The sequence below is a fragment of the Protopterus annectens genome, chromosome 14.part0 (assembly GCF_019279795.1).
Source record: "Protopterus annectens isolate FY-2018-M chromosome 14.part0, PAN1.0, whole genome shotgun sequence".
Lineage (NCBI taxonomy): Eukaryota > Metazoa > Chordata > Ceratodontiformes > Protopteridae > Protopterus > Protopterus annectens.
Window position 1 is genome coordinate 1,141,339,545 of NC_056748.1, and position 27,733 is coordinate 1,141,367,277.

The 27,733-nt window shown below is 38.7% G+C and overlaps 1 protein-coding gene across 6 annotated transcripts in view; it reads left to right on the forward strand.

Annotated features, from left to right (window-relative positions):
- Window positions 1-27,733, forward strand: part of ENTPD1 (ectonucleoside triphosphate diphosphohydrolase 1) — a 1,310,478-nt gene that overhangs the window by 648,434 nt on the left and 634,311 nt on the right. Inside the window, exon 1 of one of the 6 annotated variants that reach the window (XM_044056931.1) lies at window positions 6,628-6,813. The exons of the other annotated variants lie outside the window; for them this stretch is intronic. The gene's annotated coding sequence lies outside the window, so the exon portion shown is untranslated. Of the gene's footprint in view, window positions 1-6,627; window positions 6,814-27,733 lie in introns of those variants that run through there. 6 annotated transcript variants of the gene reach the window in all.

Sequence of the window (27,733 nt, forward strand, 5' to 3'; positions counted from 1 at the left end):
TTTTTGAGGAGTTATGAGGGTTGTAGAGGTAAGGGTGGTGGTAATTGATGAGGTGGGGTTGCTTTAGGAATGAGTGATTTGTTCATCTCCTAGGTTTGTATTGTGAGTAGGGGTGTGGCATGGAAATGGGTGTGGTTATTAGGTTTAAATATAGCGACAGTGCGTGTGGGTGGGAATTGGGGTTAGGGTAGGTGAGTGGAGTGAGCCTGAGTGGAGCAGGTAGGCTTGACTCTGAGCGAGGAGCCATCAGAAATAATCATTGTAAGTTTGAAAATATCTGTAAGTTAACAGCAAATCTAACAGGTAAATTGCACAAAAATATTCTACTTTTCACAAATTAACTGTACTTAAAAACAAGCATGTTTTTCCTAATTTGTGACAATGACATTGCTAGTATTTAAATTGGAGATACATTAATCCTACCAACACCTGTCTGAAATGTTAGTCATTTCTGACTTCACTGTTTATTCTTTGTCTTTATTGCTTCTTATGCTTAAAAAAGTATATTTTCCTGGTACTCCTCTCTGGTGTATCACTAAATGAATATCTACCTGTGTGTGCTCTGATAGCCTTTTAGAGCTGCTTGTATAGGTCTTGTTCAGATGTATTGGCTATTTGATAACCTCAGTCCTGCAGCTTTTCCTTAGCCTTGAATTAGTGAATGTTTTGATATGATACCTTCTTAAATTTCCTGTCTGCTCCCAAAAGGTCGAATCAGTGAGATACTCTCAGAAGCCAGGCAGTCATGGCAGAATGTCTACAGTGGCTGATGCAGCACTTGGCTTGTGTATTTTACACACTAATATTTTGGCTTGTTTATATTATATTTTATTATATATTAACATTTCTTCATAATGTGAACAGATCCATCTGAATGGTATTCTACCCTCAATATTTTAATAGTAGTCTGTCTGTATGCAGTACAATTTATTGAGCTGCAGATTTTCAGAGATATTGAAAACTAGTTTTTCAGGAACAAGCTAATTCTGCATTATAAGAAATACCCTGCCACTGCATTTACAAGAGAACCAACTCACAGCAAGCCATTTCATTTCCATGATGGGTGACATCATCAGGAAACGTATCTCACTATCCTTTTACAACACATGGGGAACAAGGCTGTCAGATTAATACAGTAACCTGAGATTGATTCTTAATCTCAAGTTACATCTTGTATGTGTCTAAATTACCTATCTGTATAGTTTCTAGAGGTTGAGTGGGTATCATGGCACCTGGAGTGGTATTTAGAATGGCAAGGGAGAATTTGGCCTGGTTACTGCATGATGCGTTCTCTTCATCATTAAGTGCCATGGGATGTTTGATGTTTACTTAGAACTCCTACTTCCCCTGTCAGATATGCCCTTGGTTTATGGGATCCTATAACTAGGAACTGAAGTAATATATACTGTTCATCATATACCGATGTTCTGTGTGATACTAATGAGCAGCACCAGTATAAGAACTTACTTTTAATTTTTATTTTGTTCTAATCCAAAATGACCCGATAGGGCCATGATTTTAAGCTTTTTAGCTTTCTCTTTCCCATATTGATGCAGTGTGTATACCTTGATGTTCCAAGCTGTTGATACAAATCTTTCAAATAAAATAGCAGAAAGTGCCAGATTGTGCCAGAGTTAATTTTTAGGAAAAGGGAGGAGAGGAGATGAAATTATGGAATTAATCTTTATTTATAAATTGCAAATCTATTAGCCAAGTTTTATGTATAGTTGATGGCCATCATGTTTCTGAGCAGATGACTCTAGGTCGTATCATACCTGAAATGAGTACGTACAACAATTTATTTTGTTCTGAATTTGTTCATCACTAAGTTTCTTCACATCCCAGTTTTGGAATATAGATGTACACTGATGGGTAGCTGTTTTGTTTTGTAACTTTTATAAGTACTGTGAACACTGAAAACGGAAGAAATTTAAAGCATAGTTTTATTCAGTTCGCATGCTATTTTATCCACAGTTGTACAAAATCCCACCAACAGAAGATGTTCATGTTAAGGTTTCTCTACCGTTCAACAAAAAGTCCAAATACCAATTCAACTTCTGGCCCACCTACAACTAATCTGTTGCAAGTTCCAGATGAACCCGTTTTCATCCAGAGGATCACTTTGCAGCCCATAGTTGTACAGTTGTCCTAGAGGTTCCCATCATAGGCAGTTGTGAGACTTTCCTACCTGAGAATGCCTCTCCAGGCATTCTTCTACTCAAACTCCAGTCCAGGACAATGACACCCCCGCCATGACTAATTAATCTGGCACACAAGTCTGTGAGCCTCCCCTGGAGACTCAAGTGAGTCTGCCATGGCTTAGAACAGCCCTCATTTTTCATAGATTCATAGATTAGTATTAGGCTAACTGCCCTTGCGAGCCATTTTAAGCCTAGCTAATTATCCCTTGTGAGATTCAAACCCTGCACCTTGTGTTTGTAAGGCAAACACCTTAACCATTAGGCCACAAGAACAAATTCTTTAATTGTTCTCCTAATGATGATCTAACCCAACATGCAGGAATTTCCCTTCTAACTAATGTACATCATTACCTGAGTACTGTTTAAAAATAGCAAAAGCAGCTCCTCAAAGCAAACATTCTTAAAAACGCATCTTTTTTACATCATGTGCAGTACTCAGTATATTTCAATCATATATAAGTGGATCCCATGTCTATATACTGACATACATTTGATGTTGCTGTGTGATCCTGCCTTCTGTAATGACATAATATGTTCTTTGACACTACTGCTAAAATAAAAAAAGAATAAAACAGTAACTAATACAAATGAGGGCAAATTCACCTTAAATAAAACATTTTCTCATGTCAGAATACATTTCTTCTCTACAAAGTGATTTTCACACTGTCAGTTTAAGAAAACGATGTCTCGACAGTGACTTTCTCAGTGCATATTTTACTGAGTTTAGGTACAATCTCAGAAATGCTCAGAACATCATATGACCCATTACATTCATAACTTTTGGCTCAGAAAAACGAACAGTAAGGTGTTTGTAGCCATACTGTGTTTCCGTTCCATTGAAGACCACAAACCTAGTATGTCTCTAGAGTACCAGGCTTATTGTGAAGAGACAAGCCAGCTTATCCACTTGAGTGAACGGTATAGCCCCATGCAAAAGAAGTGTCAAAATAAAATTCATCTTTTTAAGCGGCACAGCATGTGTCGTTGGGTAGAGAACTTTTAGTTAATGAACAAAATCTTGTTAGTGTAACAACCCTAAAACAGGCCATTCCAAGGTAGAATTAAAATTATAAAATAACGGTTGCCCTCTCTGATTACTGCTGCATAAAACATCAGGGCACATTTTGAAAATAGACACCACAATCTTACAATTAGTGTTTCCTCTGTATGCCAAGGGTTTGCAGCTGCAGCCCGCGAACTTTCACGAGGCACTCATACATGCATGTGTGGGGATAAAGGTGACCTAATAGATGAACCAAAATAATATAGCAAAGCAGTCAGCTCAGAAGAATTCTTAACAAGTCCCAAATTTTGAGGGACAAAAGCACTCCATTTTTATCCAATAAAATATTTTATTATTTACCGTCCCCGTGGTGCTGGAATTCTTCTGGGCTAAATGCTTTGCCAAGTTATTTCGGTTCCTGGTGGTGTTCTTGGCTGGTATTTCGAGCTGACCTAATAGATGAGTGCCTGGTGGTGTTCTTGGCTGGTATTTCAAGCTGACCTAATAGATGAGTGAACTGCTTCAGAAGGACAAGAGATTCTGACATGCATTTAAGCTGATATTTACAGGAGCAGGCATTCTGCTCAGAGCAAACATTTTACTGGTATTTTTTTAGCTATCTGCTGTGGTGCTAATCAGTTAATTTGTCTAGAGTTTTTCATCAAGTATCTGTCCAAATCCAAATCAAACTATTCTAGATTTGCTAAACCACATCAGTTAAGTACTTTGGTATCCTTTTGGAGTGTGTGTCCATGTATTTGTGTATATATGGAATAGTGGCATCTTGACTACCCTGGTTATCAAATTCAAAATAAATGAATGAATCTTAGTAATGTCCCATTAAAAACATCACAGCTTCATTGGTATAGTTACAGTGGATATAAAAAGTGTACTCACCCCTGTTAAACTGCCAGGTTTTTGTGATATAAAAAATGAGACCACAGTAAATCATTTCAAAACTTTTCCCACCTTTAATTTGACCTATAACCTGCACAATTCAATTGAAAAACAAACAAATATGTTGGGGGGGGGAATATAAAAAATAAAAAATGTACGATACGCCAGTTGCATAAGTGTGCACACCCTTAAAATAATACTTTGTTGTGTGTGCACACTGGATGGTACAGTGGTGCAGCACTAGAGTTGTCACCAAACTCACAGCAAGAGGTTCTCCAGTTTGATTCTCAGCTGGGGGTGTCTTCTGTGTGGAGTCTGCATGTCCTCCACACATTCATGTGAGTTTCCTCTGAGTTTCCTCCCATGTTACAAAGACATGCATTTGGAGCATTTGTCCCCAGGCCTCCGCAGAACATTGGCTTTGTTCCAAGTCAGACTTTCCTGGTTAACAAATATTAAATAAATAAATAAAAATAAATAAATAAACTAACACTCTGTTGAAGCACCTTTTGATTTATTTACAGCATTCAGTCTTCTTGGGTAGGAGTCTATCAGCATGGCACATCTTGACTTGGCAATATTTGCCCACTCTTCCTTGTAAAATCTGTGAGATTGTGAGGGCATCTCTTGTGCACAGCCCTCTTCAGGTCACCCCACAGATTTTCTACTGGATTTAGGTCTGGGCTGTGACTGGGCCATTCCAAAACTTGAATTTTCTTCAGATGAAGCCATTCTTTTGTTGATTTAGATGTATGCTTGGGGTCATTGTCATGTTGAAAGGTGAAATTCCTCTTCATCTTCAGCTTTCTAGCAGATGCTTGAAGACTTTGGGAAAAAAGTGACTGGTATTTGGAACTGTTCGTAATTCCCTCCACCTTGACTAAAGCCCCAGTTCCAGCTGAAGAAAAGGAACCCCAAAGCATGGTACTGCCACCACCATGCTTCACCGTCGGGATGGTGTTCTTTTGGTGATGCGAAGTGTTGCTTTTGCACCAAACATACCTTTTGGAATTGTGGACACAAAGTTCAACCTTGGTCTAATCAGAGTATAATACATTTTCCCACATGCTTTTGGGAGACTTGATGTATTGTTTTGCAAATTTTAGCCAGGCCTGGATGTTTTTCAGTGTAAGAAAAGGCTTCCATCTTGCAACTCTACCTCATAGTCCAGACAAATGGAGAATGCAGGAAATTGTTGTCACATGTAGTATACAACCAGTACCTGCCAGAAATTCCTGCAGCTCCTTCAGTGTTGCTGTAGGTCTCTTAGCAGCCTCCCTGATGAGTTTTCATCTTGCCTCTTCATCAATTTTGGAGGGATGTACAGTTCTTTATAACGTCACTGTTGTCCCATATTTTCTCCACTTTTTGATGACTGTCTTCACTGTGTTCCATGGTATATCCAATGCTGTGGAAATTTTTTTGTACCCTCTTTGTAAGCTCTCTGCGAACCATGGGTTTTGCTGTAGCAGGCAACTGAGTAAATGTTAGGAAAATCCTACTAGGACAGCTGAACTTTATTTGGGGTTAATCAGAGTTTCTTTAATTGATGGCAGATGTGTACCCAAGAAGACTGAATGCTGTGATTAAATCAAAATGTGCTTCAACAAAGTATTAGGTTAAGGGTGTGCACACACAACAACGTATTAGTTTAAGGGTGTGCACACTTGTGCAACCAGCATATTGTACATTTATTTTTGTATAATTTTTCCCCTAACATATTTTGTTTTTCAGTTGAATTGTACAGGTTATAGGTCACATTAAAGGTGGGTAACGTTTTGAAAAGATTTATTGTGATCTCATTCTTTTATATCACAAAAACCTGGCATTTTAACAGGTGTGTACACTTTTTATATCCACTGTATATCATGAAAAGGTAGCTTATGCAGACTGCAGCATTCTTGAAATCAGAGTTGCCTGTTTTGTCACAATGTCTTGCATTCACTGAGGAGTCGGACATATTAGTCAACAAAATAGGTGAGTAATCACTTATTACAACTGTGTCAGTTGGACAAATAGTGTAGGTAGTTCAAGACGGACATTAAAAGGTTTTGTTAGGATCTTCTCTTTCTTCAGAGTCTGTAATACTGTAATCTGAAAATAAAATATTGTATAAAACCTTCTTTTATAAACACACTGCAGAAAGTAATCTATTTTGTGTACATTGTTTCATTTATTTGCAATGTGTTAGTTTTCTTTCAAAAGTTGCGTTAACAAATTAGCATTGTGTTGATGTGCTGTTGAAGCTTGGTTCGAAACCTTTGTTCTGAGGTAAAATTACAGTGGAAACTAGGTTTGTGAATTTAAAATAAGCTTAATTTATTTTTAGTATTTTATTTCCCTTTCGGGAGTTACTTGACTTTGAGTAACATTAGTACTGTGATACTGTTTTCAAACCTTCCTTTTCAGGCAAGGCTGTGGTTAAAAAAAAGTATCGTTATGAGCTTAAAAGGAGCTGTCTTGCTCTGAATGCTGTACATATTTCCTTTCACTGTACTTTCTTTGATTGGCTGTAGCACTGTGATTGGAGTATGAAACCAGGGTTTAATCTGGAGCCCTTGCTTTGATGCATTGCTGTAACAGAAAACCGCTACAAATCTTTAAGTACAGTTTAAGTTTTGAGTGTTCTATATTTCTTTTCTCATTGTCTTCTTAACTGTCCCTAACGGTTTGGTGGTATAAAGCAGGAGTCATTTGAATCTTATTTTTGAGGTAAGCTGGCAGCAGGAATCTGTATTTAGTACCTGAAGAAATCTTATAGTTCATGGTAACTGTTCATTTAGCTGTTCTCTTCAATTGTATTATGTGGTATGACTGGTTTATTTAGATTTTGGAATGCCACTTGGAAACTTTCTTCTAACGTAAGATCAGGAGATTTGTAGTCAAGACAGTGAACTATAGTCTGCAAAACTTGCTAGAGGCAAACCTTTTACATGTAACTCATTTATTATCACCGTGAGGTGAGAAAGTAGCTAAAGAAAGAACAAGTAAGTATTCAGCAATTTAATCTCAAGAAAGATGCTGTAGTGAAAATGTACTTGTAGGAAACGGTTACACACTGTTTTTTTTTTGTTTGTTTTTTTTTTCTTTAGAGCTAAACAGTTCAGTTTCTCTGTATATTTTGTTTGCATTGGATTGCTTAACTGAATATATGTCCATGATGCTGAGACAATAGGATTTAATTAGTAAGTATTCTAAGCAGTGGGTTCTGTTCCCTATCTAGGCAGTTATTTAACTTAATTTAATAGTGTGATTTATACTGAATTTATCAGTTCCTGTGTGACTATGTATATACTTCATTTGCCTAACTGAAGCCAAATGTTTAATGGTGTGTCTGGGAATTTGGGTCCTTTTTATTTTGTGGGAAAACGTTTATCAAGAAAATTGTTTTCTGACTGTAGTCCCATCTGCATCAAGGCATAACTGTGCTAGGAGAGAGTCTGTTCGCAAGCTGCATTAGTTTCCTGTCTCTAATAGATGACCTACCATTAAAGAGGTCTGTCCTAGAAAAGCTAGGCATCCATGTGCGTGACCGTCTTTTAAATAAAGGAAAGTAACATAATTTCAGGATAAGTGAACCAACCTGGAAAATTGTTGAATTCCATAATAAATACATTAAGGAATTTTATACTGAAATGTGGACCAGGACAAAGTATTTAACAGGAGTTAAATTGGGTTTACTATTAAAATTTCGTGGTTGACATGTCCCGAGGTGGAAAATTTGAAACACAGATGTTCGAATTTTCACCTGGCAGAACATCTGAATGTCCAAAAGTTTATATTAGCAGATGCACTGTGCATTTGCTAATATAAATGCGAAGAGCTGTACAGAGATCACGGTACGGTGCAGTTTGGGCAATTCATCCCTTTCCTCACTGTAGTGCGATCTCGGAGTTGGAATATATAGTTAGCAGGGGGTGTGGGGGGGTGCAGGGGTGCTTGCCCCCTGCAAAAACGTGATGTTGGGTATAGGAGTTTACTTTACATGAGCTCCTATACAGACATCACATGATGTTTTCAGAAACAATGTTGAATCTGCTGAAATCAGTCGGCCGATTCAACATTGTGACTTTCTCTATTTTTTGATTTTTCTGGTTTACTTTTGATATGTCTGTCGAAATTTTTTTTGACATTTGACGTATTGATAGTAAGCCATTAAATTGATAATAGTGTGAATATATTAGTTAATAGGGGAGGTCAAACAGTGCAAACAATTACTTCTGTTGAAGAAATTCAATAAAGTACAGAAGAATATTTCTTGTCTTCTGTGTTTCTGAGTATCTAATTCATGTTAGGGCAACAAACTTGACAGATATTCTATAGTTATTTGCTATCCCTTGTCTTCAAAATACCATGGTATGCCATTTCAGCGTTAGTTTAATAGTTTGCTAACAAATTTATTTTGCACATGCAGGATCATAAGATCAAGAATAAATCTTATATATATGTTTATCGTATATTAACACTCCACAAACTAAATCTATACTATACAATAAAAGCTAACACCACCTCACCCCACAGCTTGTAATGCCTTAGCTAAAAATGTGCTTATTTCTAAACTTGGATATGGGCTGTGTCTTGTAAACTCATATCTCAGTTCAAATGCAGGTAAAATATATAAAGTACTAGAAATAAAATCTGCAGAATTGTTCCTGTTGCAAAACTCCCAAACTCATTATTGCAAAACTTCTACAGTGCTGTAACTGGCTACCTGTAAATGACAGTGCCACATTTCTACGTAGTTGTCAAGTCTGCAAGCTGTTAAAATTAGAACTGTGCATAAGATTACAATGTTCCTTAGCTGAGATTGTGGAAAGACTGAGGGGATTTCACAAAAGGAATCCTTAGGATGAGATACTATTGAATATTATAGGGGATCAGCCAGCCCCCTGGGAATTCATTTTACAATGAGATATCAAAATGGAGTTCGTAAAAGTGGGCTAACATAGGGAAAGATACATCTATAGACAGGAATGTGGACTACTGCTGGGCATTTGGCTGGAGGAGGAAGGCTGTAGCTCTTTTAGTGTGGTCAGTTTCAAGAAGCGAAGAGCAACACCAAGAGAAAAGTAGATGGGACATAAATCAAGTGTCTTTGAGGGTGGTTTGTACAGTAAGACTTGTCAGCTGTGAAGGAACTATTTTTGTGGAATAATGATTGTAAAAGTCCCTGCAGAGATTTTGTTTAAGTGAAATTGGAATGGCATGCAATGTAGTGGTGAAAAGAAGGGAGCTTGGTCACACAGCTATCATGGATGATGAAACATTGTTAAAGTACGTGAAGGGGGAGAAAGAATCCCAGTTTTATCTGGCATGCATGAATGACCATGGTGTCTTGGCAAGGAAGATATGCAAAGCTAAATTAAGCATCTCAGTTAAACTATTAGATGTGAAGTACATCAAAATAGTAATGCCAACAGAGAGTTTGTTTGGTGTCCACAGTAGATATAGCTATCAATCTTCAAATGCCATTCCTCATTTGCCCCCCAGGTTGGACATCCCAAGCTGTTTTGAATGATTCTGTCGTCTTGCTGTCCACTATCTATATTTTTAGCAGCTTATTCCATACATCTACCAACCACTCTGTAAAGTAAGGCATAATTATGTCGGGACACAATTTATTTCTCTCTCTTTTACTCTAACTTAATATTGTAGCTTTCTTGGTGTGGAATGTAGGGGTCTAGGGCTATATAGGCATACTTAGCAATGATGCACATTTTTATCTAAATCTGAGATGATGTGGAATGCTTGAATGTAGCTGTTAATAGGTTTGTGGTTTGATGGCTCACTGAAATAATGGCTTCTTTGATGTGGCACAGAAGCTTGTTACAATGTAAGATCATTGCATCTAAAAGCTAATCTGTGCACCGTCCGTTAATAATTTAGAAAATTGCATCTCTAGGCTCTTGTGTATACACAAAAAGACATAAATGTTCTATGCACAAGTAATACCTGAATGTATTATTAGGGTGACATGGAAATTGTCTTGTTGAAGCCCCCCCAAACTTATGTTTGCTGAGGGCCCCTAAATTCATAACACTGGCCATGTGCCACAGACCATCACACCCAACATGTAACTCCTTACACTTGTATATAAAACTGCACCTGCCTTCTCTCTGCCCCGCCCACAATTTTTTCAGATCTCCTCCCAGACTTATTCTTTTATCCACGGACGCTGCACCTGTGTTGGTGTCATTTGATCCTGTTTTTAAAGTGTCCTATCTGAAACAAATGCAAGAAACATAAGTGGTCTCATAAAGAGCTGTGACGTGGCACTAGTCTTTGATCTTCCCTGGAAGAGGTCCTTCTAAGTTATTTTCTTTATCATCCCTTCAAGCCATTTTCTACCCACTTTCAGCCCTTACTGTTTCTTCGTTAGCCTCATCTGACACTAAATCGGATACCTTGTTGAAACCAAAACATAATAAATGGTCTGCGTGGCATTTGTACTGCCCACTTTCATAAGACCATAGAAATTAAGAAAATGAGCAGATCTGACTGGTATGATCTCATTGCTGTAAGAGTGAAGAGCAGTGGATGCTTCAAAATGTGTATCAGTATTCAAATGATGTGGTGCACAAATTACAGTGAACTAATTTTAAGCACAGGCAAGAAAACGGTGCAGCACTGCATGTTATACTGGAATTTAGTGCTAGAAGAGGGGACGAGAACAGGGATTGAGGCCTGCCTATGTGCATATTTTTTGACTTAGTGGAGTGTATACAAAAAATATACAAATTAACAAGATGACATTAATATATTGACCCAGGAGTTACACAAAGATGTTGACTGTCAACATTTTATTACTTTTATTCATCAATTTATATGATTATAAAATTGTTGTAGTGTTTATTTATAATATATTTTTTATGTATTTTTGTAGACATCTGTGCACTGATGATTTCTGCTATTTTTATATTATAATTTTATATTGAAATAATTCATGTTTTGAAATACTTGGTGCACTCTAGTTAGGATTGTGTGTTGCCTTTAAAAATTTGTGATTAAGTGATGCCAATTCATTCTATCGGTGATTGTATTTAAGCAATGAGTGCTGTTATTGGAATTGTTCTGATGAAGCCTGTTGGATCCGGGTGAAAGCGCTTAACTTGTGTATTGCTGTTGAACTATCCTTTTACTTGGTTCTTGTTGTGGAATTATCTATCCAATGTAATACTAGTTCATTTTGGATTAAAGATTTGGCTCTGTTGTCCTGCTTGTTCTTTGAGTTCGGTTTTCATTGCTTCTTGAGTTAGTGGAGTGTTCTTGATGCAAGTCTACACACCAGACTGGTAGTCATAAATACTGAATAAAAAGAGCAAAATGGAGAACGTGGAAATTTAAAGTAGGTGTCCGAGTCAAAACAGAGCAATATTTTGTATTTTAATCTGCTTGATATGGGCAAAGCATTACCTCTAACTTGTAGCACAATAATGCATTAGAATGTTCAGGAATTTCACCTTGAGCATCCATTCAAAATACCATGTGGTTTCTGCAGTAGTTCTACAGACTAATAATAGCTCAATTAGGATATCCCGTCAGTAACAGTAACTCCCACATTGTGGGGCTCTAGATCTCATCTTAGATGTGGCTCAGAATTTTATTGGGTGCAAATCGTGATACAGCAGAATGATAAAGCCAGAGAGGTATCTGTATCCTAAAAGTAAGTCACAGAGAGAGAGTCTTAATAGGCTTAAAACAGAAATAATAATTTGTAAAATGACTACAGAAAGTCTAGTTAGGTTGACTTAGTTGTTTCTGGAATGAGAACTTGTATTATAGTCTAAGTGCCTAACAAAAATGTTAGACTTTGCACTTTTTCCTAAAACATTACCAGTACCAGCTGTTCATTAACCTAAGAAAGCAGAAACAATGTATCTACATTGATATTAGATATAAAACTTAACTTGTCTTGAAAATAAAGACTTTCTTGGCACTCGGCTTAAGTTCTCAAGGGGTTAAGTAGGTCTCATGTTAATGGCATATGATCATATATACCCACACTTCAACACCTTTAACTTTATCTCCACTCATTAAAAGTAAATGCTCTAGGGAGTCACCAAGATAGTGCCAGAGTGAGCAGTCATGCTTGCGCATTGCACCTCATTGCACAATACACCAGGCTTCAGTCTGAAGTCGCTGTATCAAATAAAAGTGCATTTTAGTGTGTTGCTAAATCATAGTAATATTACTAGCAATTTTCTGAACAAAAGTTGCAAAAATTAGACATCAAGCTGCTTAGTTCAAATGAGCAAGTGGACTATAGAGCTTGTAAGTGGTGCTCAAAAAAAGGGGGCTTTTACAGTGTTAGTACACATGAAAAGTTATAGGGGGCAGTAGCATGGGTATGGTGCGTGATCTCAACATTGGGAGGTGTTTATGTTCAACAGCTTGTGTGAGCACTAAAGATGAAAACCAAGAGTGAGGGCGCTACTGCAGCCACTGGCAGATAAAACTGCAAACAGCTGCAATCGCTCTTAAGATGAAAACCAAGAAAATGTGCACTACTACAGCCACTGAGAGATGCAACCACAAACAACTGGAATTGCTCTTGAGATAAAAACTAAGAATAAGAGCATTACTGTAGCCACTAAGAGATACAACTACAAATAAACTGGAATCTTATAGGTCCCCACATTTTTTCATTTGACAAAACATAAAAAAGACAATAAAAAGTGTGTCTAATTGGACTTGCTACAAGAATATTGCCACATAACTGTACACATGGAGGAGAAGGGTAATTTAGCCACATAAAATTAAAGTTTTTTTTTTTAACTTCATTCTGCTAGTAGTACACATGAGGATAACATTGTTAACTAGGGAAGACCCCCCAGGAGCTTGCAGCACTAAATATGTTCACCTTAAAAATGGAGCTTGCACCATATGTTTTACTTCAGTTTGCAACCTGCAAATATGAATTATTGAAATAAACAAATACTGTAGTGCTTAGAATCATCTATGTTAAAATATAGAAAACAACTCAAAATTTTAGAAGACTGCAACAACAAAATGCTTCCTAAATGTAGCCATTTAGAGACTTTTCTCCCTCTTTAAAAGACGTTCCTATTTCCTTAGGAGGCAGATCTAAGAATGAGAATCCCATCATAAAAGGTTCAGAGGGATGACTATACTAATCATAAACTGGGAGATCCGTTCAAGAATTTTTTGAGTCATGGTGCTTGCCCTTCCAAGGAACATTCATCTTATATTGTAGACGAGGTTCAATCAGCCTTCCCTCACCCACCCAAGGCTTCAGTGAATAACATTGCTAAGTATAGCAAGTGTTTTCCGCTCTTTTAGCTGATAGAAAAAATGTATTTGACATGGATAGAATCTGAAAATTTCAGTGTGCTAATCTGGCATCTAAAATCCATTTGAGGAATTAGTGATATAAGCTTCAATGTGACTTTTTCATGAAAAAAAACTTAACTGTAAAACTCTAGATAGCTTGCAAATTTCACAGTTGATGGTACTTTGTTTTTATATAATAGTTTTGTTGTAAAATAGATGTGTTATGCTAAGATAAATTCCTTTACCTAAGAGTTTCATGATATTGCTCATTTTAGTGGCGGCTGGCCAAATGTCTTTTTTTCTTGGTAATTTGATGTCTGGTTATGAACTAATGTTCTCAGCATCAGTTGTTATGACATTTTAAAATGCTGCACTGGTGTCTGTCCCTTTTCTTTCTCTCACTCTTAGTGCTTACTCATGGAAATGTTAATCTGGCTACTTGTAAATGTATCTATTAGCTATTTTCTGCCTTTATTGCTTCAAACATGCTTAACGTTTGAGGGAATGGCTGTTGAATGTCAATGAATTTGCCTTCCTCTTAATTCACAGTGATTATGAACATATCTGGGCTTTATGTTCATGTTGATTTTGTCAGGGGGCTATACCTATTTACTTATTGACTGATGTAGTTGTTAACCTGATAAGTGAACTGGGTTGGGGAGCTTTTTAGCTGTGACTCAGGCTAGGATGGCAAAGACAGTAATACGTAAGAAATGCACTTCAAAGTACAAAGAGAAAATAAAAAGATAAAGAAATACTGCCACTAAGGCATTGGATAAAAATGGCATGCACAATTACACAACTTTTGCAAGACTGCATATATTATTTTTGTTTACTTATACAACATACAGGTCACAATACTCTAAGATATTACTATCTGGACTGGACATCAGATTGTGAATATTACTTGACTTCTTTCAGCTGTTCCCATTAGGGGTCGCCACAGCGGATCATCTGTTTCCATTTCTTTGTCAGCTGCATCTTGCTGTGTCACACCAACCACCTGCATGTCCTGTCTCACTGCATCCATAAACCTTACCTTAGGCCTTCCTCTTTTCCTTTTACCTGGCAGCTCCATCCTTAGCATCCTTTTCCCAATATACCCAGCATTCCCCCTGAGCACATGTCCAAACCAATGCAATCTCGCTTATCTGGCTTTGTCTCCAAACAGTCCAACCTGAGCTGACTCTCTAGTACACTGATTCCTAATCCTGTCCATCCTTGTCACACCCACTGCAAATCTTAACATCTTCAACTCTGCTACATCCAGCTCCGACTCCTGCCTTTTTGCAAATGCCACCATCTCCAACCCATATAACATAGCTGGTCTCACTACCTTCATGTAGGCCTTCCCTTTCACTGTTACTGGTACCCGGTTGTCACAAATCACTCCTGCCACTTTTCTTCACTCATTCCACCCTGTTTGTACTGTCTTCTTCACTTCCCTTCCACACTCACCATTACTCGGAACTGCTGATCCAAAATATTTAAATTCAACCACCTTCGCCAACTCTACTCCCTGCATCCCACTATTCCTCCAGCCTCCCTCTCATTTACACACATTTATTATGTCTTAGTCCTGCTGACATTCATTCCTCTCCTCTCTAGAGCACATCTCCACCTCATTAGGGTCTCCTCAACCTGTTCCCTACTCTCACTACAAATCACAATGTCATCAGCAAACTTCATAGTCCACGGGGACTCCTGTCTGATCTCGTCTGTCAACCTTTCCATCACCATTGCAAATAAGAAAGGGCTCAGAGCTGATTCTTGGTGTAATCCTACCTCAACCTTAAATGCATCTGTCACTCCTACTGCAGAGACGTCACCACTGTCACACTACCCTCATACATATCTTGTACCACTCTTACATACTTCTCTGCCACTCCTGACTTGCTCATACAATACCACAATTCCTCTCTAGGCACCCTGTCATATGCTTTCTCTAAGTCCACAAAGACACAATGCAACTCTGTCTGTCCTTCCCTATATGTCTCCATCAACAACCTCAGAGCAAACATCCCACCTGTAGTGCTCTTTTTCAGCATGAAACCATACTGCTGATAACTAATCACCTCCCTTCTTAACCTAGCTTCCACTACTCTTTCCCATAACTTCATGCTGTGACTGATCAGTTTTATCCCTCTGTAGTTACTACAGTTCTGCACATCACCCTTATTCTTAAAAATCAGTACCAAAACACCTCTCCACTCCTCAGGCATCCTCTCACCTTCCAACATCTAATTAAACAATCTGGTTAAAAACTCCACTGCCATCTCTCCTAAATGCCTCCATGCTTCCACAGGTATGTCATCTGGACAAGCAGCTTTTCCATTCTTCATAGCTGTCCTTACTTCCTCCTTGCTAATCCGCTGCACTTCCTGATTCGCTATCCCCACATCATCCAACCTTCTCTCTCTCTCATTCTCTTCATTCATCAGCCCCTCAAAGTACTCTTTCCATCTGTTCAGCACACTCTCCTCACTTGTGAGTATGTTTCCCTCATTATCCTTTATCACCCTTACCTGCTGCACATCTTTCCCAGCTTGGTCCCTCTGTCTAGCCAGTTGGTGCAGGTCCTTTTCTCCCTCCTTTGTGTCCAACCTTTCATACAACTCTCCCTACACCTTATTCTTAGCCTTTGCCACCTCTCTCTTCACCGTACACTTCATCTTCTTATACTCCTGTCTACTTTCTTCATCTCTCTGATAATCACTGTTCTTATTCAGCATCCTCTTTCTCTGTATATTCTTCTGTACTTCCTTGTTCCATCACCAGGTCTCCTTGTCCTCTGTCCAGATGTCACACCAAGCACCTTTCTACCTGTCTCCTTTACCAGCTCTGCTGTAGTTACACAGCTATTTGGTAACTCTTCACTGCCACCCAGTGCCTGTCTTAACTGTTCCCTGAATTTCACCTCACAATCACCCTTTTTCAACTTCCACCATTTGATCCTTGGCACTGCCCTCACACTCCTCCTCCTATTGATCACCAATGTCATCCTACAGACCACCATCCTATGCTGCCCAGCTACACTTTCCCCTGTCACCACTTTACAGTCTACAATCTCCTTCAAACTGTCTCTCATGCATAGGATCCACCTGTGTGCATCTTCCTCCACACTTGTATGTCACCCTATGCTCCTCCCTCTTCTTAATATGCATATTCACCACAGCCATGCCCATCCTTTTTGCAAAATCCACTACCCACTGACTGTCTGTATTCTTCTCCTTAACACCATACCTACCCATCACTTCCTCATCCCCTCTGTTCCCTTCACCAACATGCCCATTGAAATCTGCTCCAATCACCAGTCTCTCACCCTTGGGTACACTCATCACCACTTCATCCAACTCACTCCAAAATTTTTCTTTCTCATCCATCACACACCCAACTTGTGGAGCATATGCACTAACAGCATTCATCATTCATTAACATCACCCTATCCAACACACTTCACCTCCAAAACACTCTTGACATAGTGTTCCTTCAGGATAACCCCTATTCCATTTCTCCTCCCATCCACAGTTTGATAGAACAATTTTAGCCCACCTCCAATACACCTGGCCTTGCTCCCCTTCCATCTGCTTTCTTGCATACAGAATATAGCAACCATCCTCTAATCCATCAGATTGGCTAGCTCTCTCCCTATACCAGTAATACTGCCAACATTCAAAGTTCCTACCCTCACTATCACACTCCTAACCTTCATCCTGTCTTGCTGCCTTCATGCATGCCTTCCCCTTCTCCTTTGGCCAACAGTAGCCCAATTTCGACCAACACCCTGTTGGCTAGCAGGAATGGTGGCAGTTGTTTTAAACCCAAGCCTCAACTGATCCAGTGCGGAAATCTGTATTGTTGTCCGCATATGTCATTTCGCAAAGGCTTTACACCAAATGCCCTTCCTGACATAATCCTCCCCATTTATATGGGCTTGGGACTGGCACGAAGTAATGCACTGGCTTGTGCATCACCAGTGGCTGGGTACTTGACTATATAACAAAGTAAGTTGGGTGTAATTAAATTTGTACACTACTGTTGTCATAAGGTAGTATCAAACAGACTAACCCTGCAAGTTTTGGGATGAGACCACCAATACAGTGGTACTTAACTAATGTACCATTGTGCTGTCTCATGTCTCTGTAGCACTTGCATTTATTTTAACAGCTAATCTTTGAGTGTTTCCTTGAAAATCAGTAGATGTTCTATTTTTCTAATGCACTCTGGAAGATTCTTCCAGACAGCTGGAAATAATTTTGAGAAAGCTCTTTCACACACTAAGTGTGAGCATGGGCCTGTATACTAAATATAATCATTATTTCTTCCAGTATAGGATTAGTTTCTAATTACTGGCTTGAAAAGGAATGGTAGACAGTAGCTATAATTTAATATTTTGTAGATGAGTAAATTGAACAATAAAGTAGCTGTAATAGATGGCCAGTTTGACTTGAAAGCAATACAACTGATGTTAGGAGTATGAATCTAAGTGTTTTATTTTCATAGAATTGCGTGACTGTAGTATTGTGCACAGACAGAAATGCAGTTAAAGGGAGACAGTATTCCAATCTGGGGAGCAGAGCATTTGTGACAGAGGCTCACACAGCATAAGTGGACAGCAATTCAGACATTTTCAATGAAACTTTGAGTTGATACCTTTTTGACCTGAGCTTCTATATGTTGTTGGAATAATGAATGTTTGATCTAAGATTAGTCCTTGGTACCTCTGTTGAGTAGTGATAACAAGGTGGGCACCCAGAGGGACTGTAGTGCTGAAGTTAGGAGGGATATTATTTAGTTTTCAAGAGGTGCCCAAATAGCATCAGTATTTTGTTGTGTTTTGATGGAAAGTTTATTTTTGCAAAACCTGTTTCATATAGCTTCAGAATCCTTTGGAAGCACACTGTCCAAAATGGATGACCTTTTGTTGAACACTGTCAGTACAACGTCATCTGAATATATTACACAGTTAATCTGAGGTCGATCAATAAAATGCAGTGAGAATAACAGAGAACCAAGTACTGAACTTTGTGGGACCTCTTGTGTTATTCTCCTAGTTTGAGGGGTATTGTAGGATCCATTCACTAGAAAGCTCTGTTTTCAAGATAGTTCTCAAACTGTAGTGCCCCTTCCAAGAGAGAAATCTTTTATCAGTTTATATTACAACATAACAAGATCAACAGTTTTGAAAGCCCACTTCAGATCTAAAGGATGACTGCTGTAAATTTTCCTTGTTCCATGTTTGTAAACATGTGTCTTTTTAGTGACTATACAGCTGTCAAAGTGATGAAGTTATGAGGGAACGCATGTTGCCAGTCTTTTAGGATTCCATATTTTAGTAGGTGTTCAATTTTTTCAAGTATTTTAGCTATTGGTCAGAGGCTGATTATTGGGTAAAAATAATTTGCAGAGACTGGGGAAAGGCATTTAACTAGGGGAATAATCATGAGTATTTAAAGATGAAAGGATTTTTTGTTGTAAGTGGCAGACTAAAAATTTGTGTCAGATGTTTACTGAGAATATTGTCCGCTAAGTTTAGAATTTGATGATATAAAATATAGAAGTTAGTGTTGTAGCCTGTATCTATGTTTTCCCAGAGTTTTGTATCACTTTTTTGTTATGACCTTGAAATAGAATTGAAAGAAGTTAACCATCTTGTGAAATTGATACAATGCTTAGAAAGAAGGTAGGATAGAAAAAGAGTGGTAGGTAGTGTGGGAGGAATCCACTCCTTACTAAGAGAACTAACAACTGCCTGTTTGGGAGAAACTGTGGAAGTTCTGGGTTGTTTTATAGCCTTCCAGTATTGTTTGTTTTCCAAGATATGTTATTTGTATTTGGCATATTAAGATTTTCAATTGGTTTTCTTTTTTAAAATGTTTGTAGATATTAAATGTATCTATACAAGATGGTTCATATATTCCATTCTTTAATGGCTTCACTTCCTTTTTTATTAGGGTAAGCCAAAGGAAGTGTCTGCTTTAAACTCTTGTTCTTTTCATAGAGATTTTTTTTCTTGAATGGGAGACAGAAGGTTGTACAAAGTGAAGAAAGGGGTCATGGGCTCACTGCACTGATAAAAGGAATTACAATCTAGTAGGTGTAGTTGTGCAAAAACAAGATCTGCAGTAGAACCAGAGATTACTCCTGTTGTCAAAATAATGGGTTTATGTTTAAGACATTTAAATGACCCGACATTGCGTATGCTCACTTGTATTTGTAATTCAGGACAAGACTCTTTACTGACCTAGCCTTAGCAGGATGGTGATCATGCTAGACTGATAGTAAGATGACGGTTGATTAGACTAGCTAACTTCTTTAGTTAGGTTGGTCACTATAAAAGTGTTGAGGTTATTTAATTTCGAGTACAGAGCCACTTTTAGGCTAAGCAATGTAACTAATGAAGTTTGTTCACTGTTGTGTTCCATGAAATTTAATGGTGATATGCCAGAATTATTGTCTGTACCTCTTTCCCGTGATATTTTACTTTAACAGCAGTCTAATTGTCCAAGGATGTAGGTTTTCTGTTTGGAAGCAGTTGTGAAGCACAAGCAGCATATTTGTGGTCTAATGACTTTAAGTTTTTCAGAGACTTTGATTTTTCTATAATTACTATACATATTGGTAGACCTGACCACTGTTCCTAACATGGCATCGTCTGCGTGTCTAGTTGATATGGACACACATTTCTTTGTGATTCCTTTGAGTCAGTTATATTATTGCCTTCTGAGTTGCTCGTAGTACATGTTTTTCCTGTTGTGTTCCATTCTGAATGCTAGTCAATATTGATATTGTTCCTCTTTTTAATCCCTTGGTTTTTTATCTTGATTTGATATCCTTGCCATCAAGTATAATTCAGTGATTCCATTTGTAATTTGGAGCTAGTTGTCCTAAGCTAACTTTATATACCTAGCAGTATTATCAGTGCACAATATTTTTTTTATATTTCTGAACTTGTAGATAGATCAGACAAATGAGAAACAACTGTAACACTTGCCCATATTGTGTTTCTTCTTTGACCATTTATGCTTAAGTAGGCTATTATCCTCATAGAGTGGGAACCTGTTGGATTTTTTTTCAAGTTTTTATCATCATTACCTTGATATAACCAGTTATTCTCCTTTGGCCTACTTTAGATGTATTGATCTGCCAAGCTAGACTTGCCATTTGAAACATATTTGTTGATAAAATTTGAATTCAGTATTTTAACATTCCCTTTGGGAGGTGTACTGGCTGCCTATATTACAATATTTTAGTGTAGCACTTTTTATGCCAAGTTATGTAACCTCTTTTGTGTTATCTAAACTAATTGGTCTATTACCATTTGTGATTAATGTAATTTCAGCTTATCATTCTAGTTGTAGACTTCCAGATCATAAAGATGATATCTTGAAAGATCATATTTCACCTTGTTAACACAATTTATAAAATGCAATTCAGTCTCTTATTTTTCTCTAGCATAAACACTCGGGTTATTATTTTTAATTTCGTGTAGCATGCAGTTCTTCTGTATCACAGTACACATGCAAAATCGCTCATGAACTTGAATGCCAGCAGTCCAGTGCTGATAAATACAGAGTCTAAGCCATCTGCATAGCGTTAGGGTTCAGGAGAGAGTGCTGATAATGCGTGAAGTTAGGGTTAGCACATATAAGTAGGCGCTAAACAAGACATTCCCCCCAAACAATATTATAATAACCCAACCTACCTTAGTACTACCATGCATGTACAGACACACAAACACTTGAATCACCAAGACATTTTGTAATTCTGAGGTGTTTCAGCATTGCAATACGTGTAATTCTGGCTTGCAGGATTATGCACTCGGTATTCTTCATTTTACTACATTTTGTTTGGTCTGCTGTCAGGAAGCCCCTTAACACAGTAAGACAGCAAAACAGTTCACTTTTCAGTGTTTGTAGAATCAAATACAGTTGCGCAACCTCAGTATAGCAAAGCATCACTAATGAAGTAGACAGCAGTGTACAAACAGCAGAAATTTGAACCAGTCTCATACCAAAGCAGTTAATAAAAAAAAATAAAAAAAAGACATGACAAATGTTACCAGCGGTAAAAGATCAATTTTGGTGTGTGGGGAAGTTATAGTTAGTGGTAGTACTCAGTTGTATATGGACTGGTAAGCATTGAAATTCGGAACTAGGTAGAGCTAATCCCGAAATATGAAAATTGAATGGCCGAAAGACCAGACTTACTCATACCAAGTCCAAGATTCCATTTCTCAGAATATTCCCTTATCTCAGAGGGATGGCAGTTCTGGAGTTGGTATATACAAGTTCAGGGGGTGTGGGTTGCAGGGAGACTTGCCACCCCCCCCCCATAAAAAGAAGTTTAATGGAGAAGAGCGATTTTTTGAGAGTTGCTGTTCTCCTGTGTTTTTGGTCTTTTTTTCAGGTTCTTGTCACTCAGCATTTTAAGTGTCGACATTTCAGTAGGGAGCCATTTGGATTCAGGCTGACTGACTTATGTCCAAAATTGACATCTGCATCCACCAGTGTGGAAGTTGATGCAACTCAGACACCTAGCTTTTCAAAATTCATCATGTTAACTTTGTACAACAACATTAAAAGTGTTAGTTCTTCCAAAGTCTTGTAGACTTTAACTTAAAATAATGCAGTGCTTTAATACAGTTCTAGGTTCTAGGTAAACAGTCCCTGGTAACAAAATCTGCCCTGGATTGCTCAGTATGAACTGGTTCCAGGCTTGTATCATGTAGATTTCCTCTGGTTGCAGGTCTCTTCTCCAGAGCTTACAACTCTGGTCTGTATGTTCCTTTCAGCAAAAGTAGACATTATCTAACTTAAGCTGTTTTAGATCATTTATCACCGACACTAGTTCTAGTCATATGTTCACAGTACATTTTGTTATTTATTGACTTACAATCTGTTACCACTCTTTTGGTCTTTTCCATACTTCTAACTGCTGAGAACCACCCACTTGTGGTTACAGTATATACATGTATATGGTTTCCCAGTAGTCTGTTGAATGTACAGCTTTGTCAACAGTTGCTAACACTGTCGTAAACAATTCAGTGAATTCATTATTACGTGCAGGATCAAACAAGTTGCATGATAGTAACTGCATTTCTTAGGGATGTTTCTCTTCTCATTGTGGTTGAAACTGTGAATGATATCCTCACTCTGGGCCAGTAATCAAGGAGCCTTAGTCCTCACCACTAACACTGGAGAGGGATGTTCATTTGGAATATAAATGGATACATTCAGTATTTCCAGATGCAGACCTCTCTTCATCAAGCATAATTTCCCTTAAGAGCAAAAAGGGAACACACAGCCCAGTGTCTGGTTCTCTCTCTGTCTCTTCCCAGGTCTCCAGTAAGGCTCTCTACTGGCACAACTGCAGTTAAGTCCTCAACTGAGTGCCCAATCAAAGCTCTCCACCACTCTATATAAAACCAGTACTTCATGTACCTGTTCCAAGTAGCTGACACACACACTGTGAGATTTGATTTTTCACACACACACACACACACACACACACACACACACACACACACACACACACGAAAGGCTGGCACAGATTACCCGCTCTACCAACTTTGCCCAGACTGTAAGGTAGATTCACAGCCACCAGTTAGGTAGAGTAAGGTGATTAAAAGGGTCTCCAATTATACTGAGTGAAATTAGTATTAATAGAAATGGTAATTTTGATCAAACAGCCAGGCTTCAGGAGTGGCTGGAGCTGTCACCAAATTCATGTAAGTACCCTCAAAGGTTAAAATATTTCTGTAAAAGAACAGCCACAATGAGAAGTTTAAATATATTTAATAATAAATAATAAAAGAACATGAAAATACTAAATATCTATTTACAGAAAACACTAGAGCTTCAATCGCAAGAAATATTAACGTAACACAGATGAAAAGATTCACACAGTTACAGAAAGACAGTACTTAACAAATCTCCATATATTTTCCTGACTAATCTAAAGAGTAAAAAATTACCTGGTTCACTTACAAGAGTAAGGCAAGATGAAGTAGGTGAGGGATCCTTCTGTGTCAGGTTCCAAGAAATAAACTGCCCAGTCTGACTGAGAGACTTCTCAATATAATATCTAAGTATTACTCCTGGGATAGCTTACAGACTGACATCACATCTGGTCATCTGACTCTGTTTCCGATACCATCACCACACTAGAAGCTGCCAGGATTTTAGCACCTATATGTTACCATACAGACAAATAGTTTTGCTCAGATCTGCTGCTGCTCCTGGAAGTCATAAAACAATTTTAAACCTCTACTCCTCATACAGAGCTACTAAGCCAGGCTTCTCACAGATATTTTGTCTCTGGCTACAATCAGAACTGTAAATTATAATTTTTATGGCCTAATTTTAATTTCAGCTATTTTCCAAAGTTAGCTGGGACTAAGCTTAACCTCTTCTCTTCCAGTATCCTCTGTTCAAGCATATACATTCAAACAGTTACAATAATGCATGTGCCTTTCTTGGCTTGCCAGCAGGGTACACTGTTGACACATTTTAAAAGAAACAACTTTACAAATAGATTTTCAACACAAGCATCTGTACAAATCAGTTTGATATACAAATGACATATAATTCTTTGCAGATTTCCAGCTAGCCTAGCTGGCATATGTTACACATCCACTGCCCTTCTTCTCTGGCATAGCTGGCAGTACTATCTGTGGAGTTTGCATGTATAAAATAAGGGTGAGAGAGTGGAACTCCCAAAATAATTTAATTTTTACCATTTTTTTCTACTTACGATCTGAAAAGGCAGATGTTTTTCATTTGCATTGGATTTTGTTCATTTCAGGGTTTTTTTCTGCCACTGATAAAATCTCTGTGATGGTAATGAGGCAACAGAATTTTGGTTGTTAATAATGCACAGCATACACACATTGTTAGTATGTGTTAACACACATATTATTAAGAAAGGACTGTTGACTTATGTTTATAATTATGACTGATTCACTGGCAAATACCTGCCAACATATTTTTTATTTTACATGCATTTAATAACTCTGATTTAAAATCCCTACTACCTAGTGGCAATACCTAGTCATTGTGAAGTCTTTAGGAGTAAACCCTGAGGAAAATCTGGAGATGGAGCCCCTAAGGCAGTTTGAGGTTGTAATCAACCTCGCTCTGGCAGCTTCTGTGATGACACTGATGCAAGTTGCACTGGCCTTGCCTTTCCCCTTGGATTACATTAGTGACATGGAGAGGGAGAATCTGCTGCTGGGTATCAGCAGTTTCCTCAAATGTACTTGCCCAGACTACTGCGCACTGGAGAGGACACTCCAGCTTCACTCTGAAAGTGGTGACACAACATGGGAAGTGGCAGTTTCCAGTAATAAGCCAACGCATTCAATTGGCATAAAGTGAGGTGCCAGGTGCTGCTTTCATTGGTGGGAGAGATTCTTTGATCTCATTGGGCAACTACTGCCTGCCTTAGGTTGGACAGCCTCCAGCTAAATAGGTGTTGCCTCACCACAGTCCATTTACTCCACTGGGTGTGTGGGGCTTAGGGAACACCCAACAGGTAGATTGTTAACCATACACCTGGAAATCCAAAAGGCAACAACATAAACCAGCCTTTAGACTAGACACTTGGAACATAAGGACAATGACTCTACAGAACATCAGTGATGCTTGGAAGACAGCAGCCATTAACAATGAGTTCAGCAGATTGCAGATGGACATTGTGGCTCTTCAGGAAATAAGGCTACCATCCAATGGATGTCTCAGGGAGAAAGACTTCATTTTTTTTCTGGTATGGGTAGCTTCCAGAAGAGACCAGGGAAACCACCTCATTTGTTCAGTCATACCATCAAATATGAGAAATAAGAGACTGCTGAAAATTCAGCTACAAACACCAGTGTCCAAGGTCAACATCTACGCTCCTACTTTAACTTCTAGTCAGGAAGTTAAAAATCAAATTCTATGATGAACTTAGTGCTGCCATCAATGAGGTCCTTTCCCATGAACCGTTATTCATTCTTCATGATTTTAATGCCAGAGTTGACAGTGACGTCACAGATGGCCATCTTGTCTGGGACAGTTCAGAACAGAAAAGATGAAAGAAAATGGATAGCATCACCTTGAAATTTGTTCCCACTATGACCTCTGTGTCATGAATGCCTTTTTCAATGTCAAGCCCCAACACAAAGATACACACCAAATGCAGCAGTTTAGGTAGTGTCAGGGTAATAAGAAGTTACTGTAATACTGACCACTTGCTCATGTGTAGTAAAGTGAACATCCAGATGCAAAGATCCCTTTGCTTTAAAAAGGAAAGGAGGCCATGCATTGACGTAGGCGAGACTTGTGACCCTTCAAATATACTCATGTGTTCAAGCACTTGAAGAGACTTTGCCCTGTCTGGATGATACTGACACAGCAAGATATGGGGAAAAAACTATGTGATGGTATCTAAAACACTACAATATCCAACTTTGGCTTTGGTAAGAAGACAGTCAAGTGTGCTGATTGGTTTGAAGCCCACACTGAAGTGCTGACACCTGTGATTGAGAAGAAGACGGGCACTGGCTGCATACTGGTCTAGCCCAATGGGGAGAACTTGTAGACACTCCAGTGTGCTCAGAGTCAAGTGCAGCAGGTAGCTTGGTGGTGTGCAAATGATTATTCACTCTAATTTTGATTCAGCAGGCCACAGACATTGGTAACATGCGAGTTATGTATAATAGATCGGGAAAGCCACTGGCTGATCACAAAAGATCACCTTACTTAAGTCAGCCAAAAGCAAAGTCTTGAAGGACAGAATTCTGGGTGGAACACTACTCACATTTGTATGCCAGAGAGACCATACTTACAAAGAGAGCCCTGAATGCCATCAAGCCTCTGCAAACTATGAATGAACATAATACTGAGTCCACCTTTGAGGAACTCAACAATACAATAAAAGCACTCTGTTCAGGAAAAATTCCCAAGAAAGAGAGTATTCCCTCACAAATCCTCAAATGTGCCAATGGTACCATAATCTCAGGGTCACATGCTATACCTTGCCAATGCTGGAGAGAAGGTAGTGTGCCGCAAGACATGAGGGATGATAACATACTATCTATAAGAATAAGGGTGGCAAAAGTGATTGTAACTACTGTTGTGGCATCTCCTGTGTCTATATCATGGTGAAGCTGTTTGCATGTGTTGTCCTCAAGAGGCTCCAGGTTCTTGCAAAGAGTCTTCACCCCAAGTCTCAGTGTGTGGGTTCAGAGTTGGGTGGTGTACTATAGACATGGTTGTCGCTGTTAAGCAACTACAGCAAAAGTGCAGGAAGCAGAACAAACCTCTGTATGTCGCCTTCATTGATCTGACCAAGGCATTCAAGTTCTTCAGTAGGAAAGGTCTGCTTGCGATTTTGGCAAAGATCGGCTGTCCTCCAATACTGCAATGATGCCATGAAGGGGGCCATCATGTATGACAGAGCCACATCTGAACCTTTCAAGATTCTCATTGGAGTAAAGCAGGGGTGTGTACTGGCTCCAGCATTGTTTGGTACCTTCTTTTCCGTTCTTTTGAAATTTGCTTTTGGAACTACTACAGAGGGTGTCTTTCTCTGAACCAGAATGGACAGTAACCTCTTCAAACTGCTGAGAGTTAGATCAAAGACCAGGGTGCTTAGGAAACATACAAGAGGATTTCTCTTTACTGATGATGCAGCTATTTTAGCTTGCACTCAGCAAGAACTTCACTCGTAACATACTTTGTGGCTGCATGTATGGAATTTGGCCACATGATCATTTAAAGAAGACCCAGATGATGGGCCAAAATGTGGGCAATGAGACATCAATCATGATGAGTGGCTATGAGCTGGAGGTTGTCTGAGTGCGTGTACCTAGGCTCTAAAATCTCTGACAACTTGTCACTTGAAAGGGAGATTAACAAACGCATGGGAAAAGCTGCCACAATGTTTTTTAGGCTGAGAAGGAGAGTATGAACTAATCAGCTCACTGTGCACAGTAAGGTGAAGGTTTACACAGCCTGTGTTTTGAGCAAGTTACTGTATGCCAGTGAAACATGGACCCTATGCTCAAAACAGGAGCAGCGGCTTAATGAAGTCCACATATGCACTGCCTTAGGAGCATACTTGATAACTCATGGCAGGACAAGATTCCCAAAAGCTCAGTGCTTGAGAGGACTGGCACCACCTCTATGTTCATCCTTCCAAAACAGAGAAGTATGCATTGGTTGGATCATGTCTCACACATAACAGATGGCCGAATACCAAAAAGGAGTCTGGAAAGAGGGCAAAAAGTGACCCAAATTGTACTACAAAGACATATGAATATGTGACTTCAGCACTCTCTCAGCATGAACACCTGGTATTC